Below are 12,357 nucleotides of genomic sequence, written 5' to 3' on the forward strand. Positions count from 1 at the left end.
ATTGGTTATCCATATGCACACTTGAATGGAACGTGCATGATCTCTAAATGAATGTGTCATCTTCGAGAATAGTGTAGTGGTGAATGATAGATAAAAGTAAAAAAAAAATAAAAAAAAAAATAAACTAACTCTATGCAGAATTACATATAGTATAAAATATTCTATTACTACTGAGAAAAAACATGCGGTACCTTGAACTCTAAGACTGTGATATAAAAATCAAATAACTCCACAGATAGATATAATCAATTAAAGATATCATCATTGCATATTATCTTTTATATAGAATTAACAATTTACTAAGCACTTCTTGAAGTGTATACATTCAAAACATTATAAGACGATCCTGATTATAAGACGAGGGGTATTTTTCAGAGCATTTGGTTTGAAAAAACCTTGTCTTATAATCGAGCAAATACGGTATATATTATATATTTATATTATTATTTATATATTTATATGATATATATTTGATTGAAAAGTTAATTAGATTAGGGATCAAAGTGGCTAGTTCTACTAAACAACTTATTCCAACCAATTTAAGATCACAAAGGTCATCTATGAAACAAAACCTAAGTCTATGGGCTACCTATAATTTCTCCTGGACTGGCGGAAATTCTTTATTGTTAAAATTAAAGGTTCAGTACTAGGAGGTAGCGACAGGAAGATTGGCTTTCACCATTTCAGAGGCGCTAGTCTGACATTAATAAACTTGGGTAGTAATACCCACATAAGTATCAACGTGCAAATGTCCGATGCTCTGATGGATCTAGTGCTCCTGCTCTGCAAGTGGTTGTGAACTGGACATGTGGCTGCACAACTGGCACTACTGCTGGGAATTTTCATTCCATTTCCAGCTCCTGTGTCTCTCCTTCATTTAGGCTGCCCTTTTGTGCTGCATCTCGCGCACCCTACAGATAAGCACGTCACTGAGTGTGTCCAGCATGCACTCTGGGGTATTCATGAGGCCCTGCATGCAATCTGTCAGCTCCTTTATCAGCCTACTGATAGGCCTCTTAACATCCACATGTAATCTGTCACCCAAAAATACCTTATTTTGTTCCAAGAATTAATTCATGTTTTGTTTAAGGTAGGTTAGGAAGGGGGTGACCTGGCCCAAAGTGGCAGTTCTCTGGCTAAAGTTCTCAGTGACATCCCTGAATGACTTAAGGACCAACACTACCTGTCCCATTAATGCCCAGTAACCTCTGCCCAATATGCTGGACACCTTGATGTTCTGCTCAAAGGACATGGAGTAAAGAGTGTTGCTCAAGGATCTGATCCATTATGTCCCTGGTGAAGTTCCAACAGGTAATTACGTCCTGACGTAGTCAGTGGTGGGGTAGACCTTTTCAATCAGTTTTGACAGCCTACACAAACGGTCAGTTGGAATAGTTGCCCTTGTGCCCCAATTCAGCCTCTCATATCACCCTGTGTGCCTACACCAGCAACAACGGTAATGTCCTCCAAATATTTGGGCAGTTTTCAATGTGCCAACAATGAAAGAAAAGCATGCTGGGCACTACTGACACTCCATATTGCAAAGGTGAAGTGGATGGTTTGCCCAGCTCCCTTGGACAGCACGTCCTTCAACAATGGCAAAGGGGGGCACTACAGTCCTGCAGAAAGTCGTGCGACAGGAAAAGTAAGAAGTGGGGCCCTTCCTCAATCATGGGGAAGGAAGGACCACCAAAGCTGACCAAGCAGATGTTTTACCTTACTTGACTGCTTTGACATGGGCCTTGAATGGAGAGCCCAAAATGTACCTGCCCAACCTGTCTCTTCGAGAATGCTAGCTTGGTTGTGACTAAAAACGCACCTTAATTTGGTAGGTGGGCTAGACAAGATTTTAGCACTAGTAGTAAATCGAGGATGTTCACTACTGCTGCTGCATGCAGCTCGTGGTACTTCAAACTGACTCCTAGAAGGCTTTTGCCTACTTGAGACTGGTATACCAGAGGTTATCTGACTACTACTTTTTCATACACGCCTGCCGCCAGTTCTGGAACCGGACACGGGCATTTCCAAATGTTTTGTGCTTGCTGGTAAAAATGGGGAAAATATAGCTATGTAACACCTGGTACCCCCAAAAGGTTATCATATATATCCACATCAATCTAATATTTGTTGGAGATGCAGACTGGAAGAAGGTAATTATCTACACGTGGTGGAAGTTTAGAAAAATTAAAAATCTTTGGAACAAAGCCTTTGACTTCTTAAAACAAACCGCAAATATCATAATAAAAAGAGAGAGGCAGCAGAAGCTCTATTGCACCCAAGATGACCACCGCTAACCCCAGTACAAAAAACCCTTACAACCCATTGTTTTTTTAGCAGTAAATAAAAACTTATTGCTAAATATTGGAAGCAAGATCTAGATTTTTCCTCTCAGTTATTAATAACACAGATAAAATTTCAAATAACCATGGAAGGGAAGGTTAGTTGGATTATTGGCTCATCAGGGAAAACTAAAAAATATGTGGAAGGAAATATATGCAGTTTCTAACAAATTTTTTTCTGTAACCCTGAACGTCCGCTCATGATGTAACTCCTGCCCTCCCAATCAATCCCGTGTGCCTTTCCTGCCCTCTGTAAAGAACTAATGCACTTCTTAAATACATTATACAAGAGCTGCCGCCGTTTTTTTTCCTTTCTTTCTTTCTATATTTTTGCATGTCAACGTTTGTCAAAAAAAAAAAACAAGGAAAAACTTTTTCTAATAAAGAGATCCCTAAAAAAAAAAAAAAAAAGGAAAAAATAAATAAATATATATATATACACCCCTACTCAGGGAATTAACACAGTTAAATGGCATATTTTGTCGCCAATACTTATCAATGAACTGAGTAAAATAAGATATAAAGCTAATAAAAAATATTCACAAATGCGAGATTTTTGCTGGTAACGTATATATCAAAGTACTCAGGAACAGCTTTTACATTATTAACAACTGAAAGACAGTCACACTGTGTGCAAACCCAGTAAAATGCCTGGTATTGTCACCAATATTTATCAGTGAATAATATATGATAAGATAAGACAATAACTAAAAACATATTTTTGCATTGTCCACAAATTAGAGGTTTGGCTGGTAGCGTAAATGCACAGCTGTCTTAAACTACTCAGGAACACTAGGGGGCGCTTGTGTATACCAGCTGAAAAGGAGTGGTAGAAAACCGAAAAAATAGAAAAAAATGATTGTGTAGTAATATGCACAAATTTTAAGTACTGTGCAACATATGCAAAAGAAAGCAGAAAACAACAGGGGACTCCAATGGTGTTGTATCAGACAAATCTTATGGTACGCAAACGTGGAATATGGTTCCACGTTTGCGTACCATAAGATTTGTCTGATACAACACCATCGGAGTCCCCTGTTGTTTTCTGCTTTCTTTTGCATATGTTGCATATCCACCCGGAGAAAGGGATGTTTATGAGGCCTGAACACATATTAAGATTGTGAGTGCATTATATAGCCACACAGTACTTAAAATTTGTGCATATTACTACACAATCATTTTTTTCTATTTTTTTCTATTTTTTCGGTTTTCTACCACTCCTTTTCAACTGGTATACAAGAGCGCCCCATAGTGTTCTTTGTTCTAATTTAAAACACCCGGAGAGTGTTTTGTACGGGTTGCAGCTGAGTATACGTTGAAGCAACATAAAAGGGAAGTATATTGATTATTACTTTCTTCTCTACACACCCTTATTCACACTGGTTTCATAATCTTTTCTTAAACTACTCAGGAACAGGTTTCAAATTATTTAAAACAACTGAAACATGAAGAATAATATATGGTAAGACAGGAAGATAATACACAATATTTTGTGTTGTCAACAAATTAGGCTTGGCTAGTAGCGTAAACGAGTTTATTACAGTATTTAATAAACAACTAAAACACACTGTGAGCAAGCACAATAAAATGCCTGGTTTTGATCAACGGTCACCTGCTAAACTTAAATGGTGTCGCTGGAATGCCTCGGAACACTTACCTCTCGATGGGTCACAGCCGCAGCTGCCGGTGATCTTCACGAAAAAGTTCGCTAGACGGTCTCCAGACCCTCTAGAGAACTCTGGCTCCACTTGCAGGTTGAATACAGGTACTGCATTCACCATGCAAGTCAACGGAGCCCAGCTTTCTAATCACAGTGTGATTAGTAAAAATAAATTAAAAATAAAATAAAATTAATAATAATTAGAAAAAAATAGTAAAAAAACAGTAAAATGTAAAAATTATTTCCTACTGATGTCACTATCAGGGGAACCTTCAAGTTGAAAAAAAAATGTTAAAATTTTTTTTAAAAAAAGGCAAAAAAAATAAAATATATATAAAAAATATATTTTTGTGAGCAAGTCCTAAAATTAGCATATAAGCTTAAAACAATTCTCGCATGGAAAGAGTTAAAATACTGGCATGGGGTGTCTACTTTTAAAAAATGTATGATTTGATGGGGTAAATTGATTTGGTCAGGTTCAACAAGGTCCCAATTAACACGGGGGGAAGGATGGCCACACATCTAATTTCCAATTAGAAAAATGCACACGTACCAAATGTGGCCTTTTAGGGGGTGTCGTGTGACAGCGGCATATACCAGGAGCTGTAAATTCATACATAAAGCAGGTCTGTGTGGGAAAAATACACACATAAAAATACTACTGCAAACTTTGAAAAAATGCTGGTGGTAAAATTTGTGCATGCAAAGAGTTAAAATACCAGCATTTAAAACACCCTGGGGTGTCTAGTTTTCAAAAATATATGGTTTTGTTGGGCACACTGAAATGGCCCGGCTCAAAGATGTACCAAATAGGGCATGGGCAATAGATCCCCAAATGCCAAAGTTCAACATTGAAAAATGTGCATGCCCCAAATGTTGCTAAACACATATTGGGGTGTTTTATGATAGTGACATATACCAGAACCTGTTTATTCATACCTCAATTAAAATGTGTGTGAAAAAACAAATGCAAAAAAAAATACTACCGCAAAGTTTGACAAAGGCTGATGGTACAATAAGTGCTTGGAAAGGATTAAAATACTAGCATTCGGAATACCCTGGGCTGTCTAGTTTTCAAAAATATATGACTTGATGGGGTAAATTGGGTTGGCCAGCTTCAAAGATACCCGAAACGGCACATGGGGGGAAGAATTACCAGAATTGGAAAAAATGGCTTTGAAATAGCAAAACGCTACCTGTACTTATTGCCCCATAATGTGTAGAAAAAAGCAAAAAAACATAAAAACATTGGGTATTTCTAAACTCAGGACAAATAGTAGAATCTATTTAGCAGGTTTTTTCATTACCTTTTATAGATGAGTAAAAGATTTTTCAACAAAAAGTTAGAAATTTTTCACCATATTTTATACTTTTTTTAATAGTAAATAATATGATACAATCAAAACAATGTCATCTAAAGAAAGCCCTTCTTGTCCTGAAAAAAACAATATCTAATGTGTGTGTGTTCAGTAAATCGGAAAGAAGAAAATTACAGCTAAAACACGAGCAGCGCAGAAATGTTAAAAAGGCCATTGTCATGAAGAGTACAAAAAGTAAAATCAGCCTTTGTCACGAAGGGGTTAAAGGCCAAAATGAAAAATCGTTGCCACTAGAGGCACTCTAACATAAATGTGTCCCTTTTAAGAGGGAGGGAGCCAAGAGCCTGTACTGCTCATTTTAATCTAATGGTTAACTAGCTCCGATGAAACCTGGCGTTTATGTGAGAGAAACTCACATAGGGCAATTCGCTTTGATTTCATTAACCCCTTAAGGACCAAGGTTGTTTAAAGACTTTTGCGGTGCTCGTGTTTAGATGTAATTTTCTCCTCACCCATTTAGTGTACCCACACAAGTTATATATTGTTTTTCTTAGGACAAGAAGGGCTTTCTTCAGATACCATTTTTATGATCATATCTAATTTCCTATATAAAAAAAAAATATGATAAAAAAATTGGAAAAAAATTTCTCACTTTTATTTGAAAAATCTTTTATTCATCAAAAAAAAGCTAATGAAAAAACCTGCTAAATAGAGTTTCGAAATACCCAATGTTTTCATGTTTTTTTGCTTTTTTCTGCAAGTTATTGGGCAATAAGTACAAGTAGCGTTTTGCTATTTCATTCTGCCCCATGTGCTATTTTAGGTATCTTTAAAGCCGACCAATGCAATTTACCCAATCAAACCATATATTTTTGAAAACTAGACACCCCAAGGTATTTCAAATGCTAGTATTTTAACCCTTTCCATGCATGAGATTCTACCACCAGCCAGGGGCGTAACTAGAAACCTCAGGGCCCCGGTGTGAGAATCTGTTAAGGGGCCCCCAACCCCCAACCCATCTATCCCTTTCTCACGATCTACCCTCTCCCTCCCTCCCCCCCCTTCTCACGATCTACCCTCTCCTTCCCTACCCCCTTCTCACGATCTACCTTCTCCCTCCCTACCCCCCCTTCTCCCGATCTACCTTCTCCCTCCCTACCCCCCCTTCTCCCGATCTACCTTCTCCCTCCCTACCCCCTTCTCACGATCTACCTTCTCCTTCCCTACCCCCCTTCTCACGATCTACCCTCTCCCTCCCTACCCCCCCTTCTCACGATCTACCCTCTCCCTCCCTACCCCCCTTCTCACGATCTACCCACTCCCTCCCTACCCCCCCTTCTCACGATCTACCCACTCCCTCCCTACCCCCCCTTCTCACGATCTACCCACTCCCTCCCTACCCCCCCTTCTCACGATCTACCCACTCCCTCCCTACCCCCCCTTCTCACGATCTACCCACTCCCTCCCTACCCCCCCTTCTCACGATCTACCCACTCCCTCCCTACCCCCCCTTCTCACGATCTACCCTCTCCCTCCCTACCCCCCCTTCTCACGATCTACCCTCTCCCTCCCTACCCCCCCTTTCTCACGATCTACCCACTCCCTCCCTACCCCCCCTTTCTCACGATCTACCCACTCCCTCCCTACCCCCCCTTTGTAGGTCACTTACCGTCAACTCCTGTGTTGGGAGCGTGAGGCGTTTGTCTCGGGTGCCGGCGCTTCACTGCTGAGCGCCGACATATGACGTCATATGCCGGCGCTCAGCGTGAAGCGCTGGCACCCGAGACAAACGCCTCACGCTCCCAACACTGCACTCTGGGCAGCGCTGAGGCAGGCGGCGGCAGCAGCGGCAGCAGCGGCGGCAGCGGCATCCTGGCTTTCTGTCAGTCAGGGGGCCCAAGAGTTGCCGAGCGGTCGTTTTCAGCAACCGCTCGCCACCCCTTAGGCCCCCCTGACTGGCAGAACTCCAGGGCCCGGTCACAGTCGCGACCCCTGCGACCCCGGTAGTTCCGCCACTGCCACCAGCCTTTGCCAAAGTTTGTGGTAGTAATTTTTTAGGGGTATTTTTTTCACACAAATTGTACTTCAGGAATAAATTCATAGCTCCTGGTATACGTCACTATCAACCAACACTGCAATATATGTTCAGCAACATCTCCCAAGTGCAGTGATACAGCACATGCATGGGTTTATTGGGTTGTTTGGGATTTAAAATGCCACGTTTGGAAAGTGCGCATTTTTCAGCTTGGAACTTTAACATCTGGTCCTACTGCCCTCATGTCATAAGTGGGCCACCTTTGAAGTCAGCTAATTCAATTTATCCCATGAAACTATATATTTTTGAAAACTAGACACCCCAAGGTATTTCAAATTTTTAACTCTTTCCATGCACTAATTTTTACCACCAGCCTTTGTCAAAATTAGTGGTAGTATTTTTGTTGTATTTTTTATCACACAAATTGTACTTCGGAGCAGTCACAGCGCATCCAGGGGTGGGTGTTTGGTGTTGCTATCGAAGCATTTCAGAGACACCATTGAAGTTTAGGAGGGGGTAGTGATGGGGAGAAAGGGATCCTGTAAGGGGAAGTGTGAGCCAGTATGTTTGTGTGTGTGGGCAAGTGTCAATTTGTATGTATGGGCAAATGTGTATACATGCAGTGTATATGTGTGGGTATGAGCAGGCTATATGTGTTTATGGGCAGCCATGTGTAAGGGCAGTGTATATGTGTGCATATGGGCAGGAGTGTGTAAGTTCAGTGTATATGTGTGTACATGGGTAGTGTATATGTGTGTGCGTATGGGGAGGCATGTGGAAGGTCAGTGTATATGTGTGTATATGGGCAGGTGTGCGTGTATGGGCAGTGTATATGTGTATGCATGAGCAAGCTATATGTGTGTAAGAGCAGTATTTATGTGTGTATATGGGCAGGCATGTGTAAGAGCAGTCTATATGTGTGTATATGGCCAGGTGTGTGTATATGTTTGTGTATGGCAGGCATTGTAAGGGCAGTGTGTCTGCGCGTGCATTTGGGCAGGAGTGTGTAAGGTCAGTGTATATGTGTGTATATGGACAGTGTATGTGTGTGTGTATGGGGGGGCATGTGAAAGGTCAGTGTATGTGTGTGTAACTGGGCAGGTGTGTGTATATAAGCATGTATGATCAAGCTATATGTGTTTAAGGGCATGTGTAATGGCAGTGTATATGCATGTATATAAACAGCATGTGTAAGGGCAGTGTGTGTACGGGCAGGCATGTGTGAGGTCAGTTTATATGTGTGTGTGTATGGGCAGGTGAGTGTAAGGAGGGTATATGTGTATCAATACATGTCCGGCTCCACAGGAGCCATAGCCATAAAAGAGCTCTGTGCCGATCATCATATCTGGCACAGTGCTGATGGGCAGACATGCAGAGCAAGACTACACTGAAGGCCTGCAGACAGACAGACCAGGGACAGGGAGGTAAGGAGATTAACACACACATACAAAAATGAATTGTGCATGCTATGGGGAGTATAAAGGGGAAACTATGCTGTGTATAGAGATGGAGGGGGGGTGATTTCAGTGCAATACTGATGATAGGGGATGGGAATCATTGTGGGGAAGAATATAATGATAATGATGGTAGGAGATATGACTATGGTAGTTGAGGCATATGGCTTACTGTTTATGAATTAGATGCTCGGGCAGCTCTACACATACATACACACACACACATACTCTAACACCTTATACATACAGTACATACATACCCACACACAGACACACACGATCACTCAAACTTTATACACTTATACATAATTACATAGACACCCTCTGTAAGCACTATACACTAGTATTCATAAATGTTTTGGTTATTACAATTGTTGATTTTTTTAGGATATTTATTAAAAACGTTATAGGCATTTCTGTTAATATGTATGATTCTCGTTTGATCTATACCTGCAACGGATGTGATATTCAGTTGATCTCTATGTTTCCACGTGGTCAACATTTGATCTACACACTCACTGCAGGGTTTACATGTGATATTCAGTTGATCTCTATGATTTCATATGGTTCTCGTTTGATCTATACAAACAATGTGGCATTTGCATGCGAAATTCACTTGATCTGTTTGTTTACTAGTGTAATGTTTGTGGGGTTGGAGCACGGCGCAGAAAGACACCAGGTGAAGCAGCAGACACAAAACCAGTAGATAATGCAACAGCAATGGTTTATTTACTGAAGCAAAAAGGAATAGGCAAAAAGCAGTACCAGTTAAGCAATCCGTAGTCAGGGGTAGAGAGAATCAGCAAGGTCTGTATAATCAAGCCAATCAAGTCCATAGAATCCAATAAACAAGTGTCCATCAATAAGGGAGAGGGATATAGCAGGTAACCAGAACAATCAAGTAATGAATATACAGGGCTGCAGGTTTAAATAGCCTGCAAATGACTGACTCCTCCCATAAGCCCTTCTTCCCCAATATGCCATACTAATGGTGACTGTCCGTCACCTCTTTGTCCCGCCTCCCTGCGTCACTGGACCGCAGGACACGCCTCCCCGCTGTCAATCTCCTTCTGGCGTTTGCCCTACACGGCGTGCGCCGCAGGAGAGGCCAGGGATGCGGCCTATCCTCCGTGGATGCGGTCCGCGACCGCGTGGGCCGCGGTCGAAGACGCCGGAGTCCAGTGAGGTCCCCGCCGGGCGAGGACACACACGGACGGCGGGGGTGAACGGTAAGTTCCTGACAACTAGGCAGCCCTACTTTATGACATGCCAAAATGGTTTTGGACTGTTGCAATACAGCTTAGAAAAATATTTTGAACATTAAATGGTTATTAGAACTGATATAAATTAATTATTGGTTAACATATGTTTTGAAAATGTTTACCCCTAGAGGATAATTTGCACTTAATAATAATAGCAAATCATTTTGCACATTTGTAGCTGTAATTATTTTTAGGATAGATACAATTTATTTCCGTGTTTATTATCTACTGTGAAAGTGGTTTCTTATTTACCGTGTTTTATCCAAGCAAACTAAAAAATGGTTAACTTAACGCTTAAAAAATAATTTGGGATTATTTGGACCATACTGACGCTCTCCCAGATGGTCCCAATTACATGATGTCATGGGCCACAGTGATATTAAATAAAATATACTGTTTTTCATGCATGGTTTGTCCCAATTCTGAACAAAAATAAAATTGAGGCGGGACCCCACACAAGCGTGTAATGGCACCAAGAAATATGGGGTTGGTATTCAGAAATTGCCAGGGCTGTGTTTTTTCTAGTCCGGCCCTGAAGGTAGTGTGGCTTATTGTAAGTAGTGCTAGACTTTTTGCCTGAAAACAGGATACATATTCAAGATAAGATTGGTATTTATTGCGGTATAAACTCAAAGTTTATGTAACTTATTAAAATAGCCACAGACTTTTTTTTTTTTTTGCAGAGCATATAATCTTCTGTACAAGTCTTTTTTAACTAAATTCTTGGAGAAAGCAGTTATCAGGTTTGCTAATTTGCATAAGAACAACAGACCCCTAAACAATCTATAATTATCAGAACCATTGGCTGGTCGATTTAACATTTGCATATTCTCTTGACAAAGAGAAGCCAAAAAAATCTCTGTAACTCATTTCCACCTTGAACTGCCTACACGGAAGCAGGCACTTCTGTTTGCTGTCTTGAACATCATAATTGCTTAACAAACATACAGTTTCCATTCTGAATAAACGTTTGGGACTAACAAAAAAGATATTTGGCACTCACATAACAGATTTTAATGTCAACTATAGTATGATGACGATTGGTCTATCAACAGTATTATGTAAGCATAACAAATAGTTTTGTCATTTAGTCAAACTACATCTTAAAACAGCAATTATATTGCTCACTTCTCAAATTAACCTTTCCTCCTTTCTTTACTAAAGTTTATTTTCTATGGGAGTGCCTAATGGTGGCTATAAATCCATGACACCTTTCTACAAATCTAAAATATTATAAAAAATGTGTTTATAAGTTACATGACTCAGGCACCATCTAATGCACGATGAATCTTCGTTTTCGTCTTAGTTTACTAATCTCCCTGGTCCCTTCCCTTCTAGCCTACATTATCTACGCAGCATAGCTGGGGTTAATGGCAAAGAAAATCCTTAGGTTCGTCATCAAGAGTTAAAGGGCTGTGCAAACGACTCTATTGGTCGCCTGCAGGGGCCTCCAGCCCACCAATAGACTCACTCGCACGGCAAACCTACGTGTCACAAACTATACTTACCCGTGCAGCGGGTAGCCGTGTACCTGCTGCTCGACGCGTCCTCCAGCGACGCGGAATGCAGGCTTCCCGACGGGGGCTTTGCGCATGCGTGAAAGCCGGTTCTCTTAAAGGGACCGCGTCCCGGAAATTGGGCAGGTATCTGGGGGCTTCTGAGACTGCTTAAACAACTGGAACCTTTCCTAAGGTGCTCAGTTGTTGTTTAGAGTTCCTGAAAGCAACTCAGCGGTTTGTTCCCCGTCTCCCTTTAAATTCCAATGTACACAAATATTCGCCAGAACTGAACAAGGGAACGGGCAAATATTCATGGAATAGGAAGATTTTTTTCCCCATGAACACGAACCCTCAGCTGAACACGAAGAGTTGGCCGGCGCCCAAGTCTAATTAACAAGAAGTCAATTATAGAAATGCCATTGTGATGTGTGCAGAGTACAATGACACGTTAATGTAAATTTTAAGTTTTTTATTCTGATGTTTGTTTTTAACACCCAGTTTGTTCATTACATTATTTTAAATAACAGAAAAATGTGCATATTGTTTTTTATCTGATTAATCGAAGCAATAATCGGCCAACTAATCGATTACGAAAATAATCATTAGTTGCAGCACTACTTCCACAAAGGTCATGTTTCTGGTGAGACCAACTGCAGCCAAGCAAACGGCTAAGTGTCTGCACACCAGCCACCTGAAAGTAGGCCCCAAAAGACATACATGATACCTGCTATGGTTTAGGATCAATGTCATTATTCACCGACCCCGCATCTTGCAAAAGGCAAGTGGTGA

Source organism: Spea bombifrons, chromosome 13, assembly GCF_027358695.1.
Source record: "Spea bombifrons isolate aSpeBom1 chromosome 13, aSpeBom1.2.pri, whole genome shotgun sequence".
Taxonomy (NCBI): Eukaryota; Metazoa; Chordata; class Amphibia; order Anura; family Pelobatidae; genus Spea; species Spea bombifrons.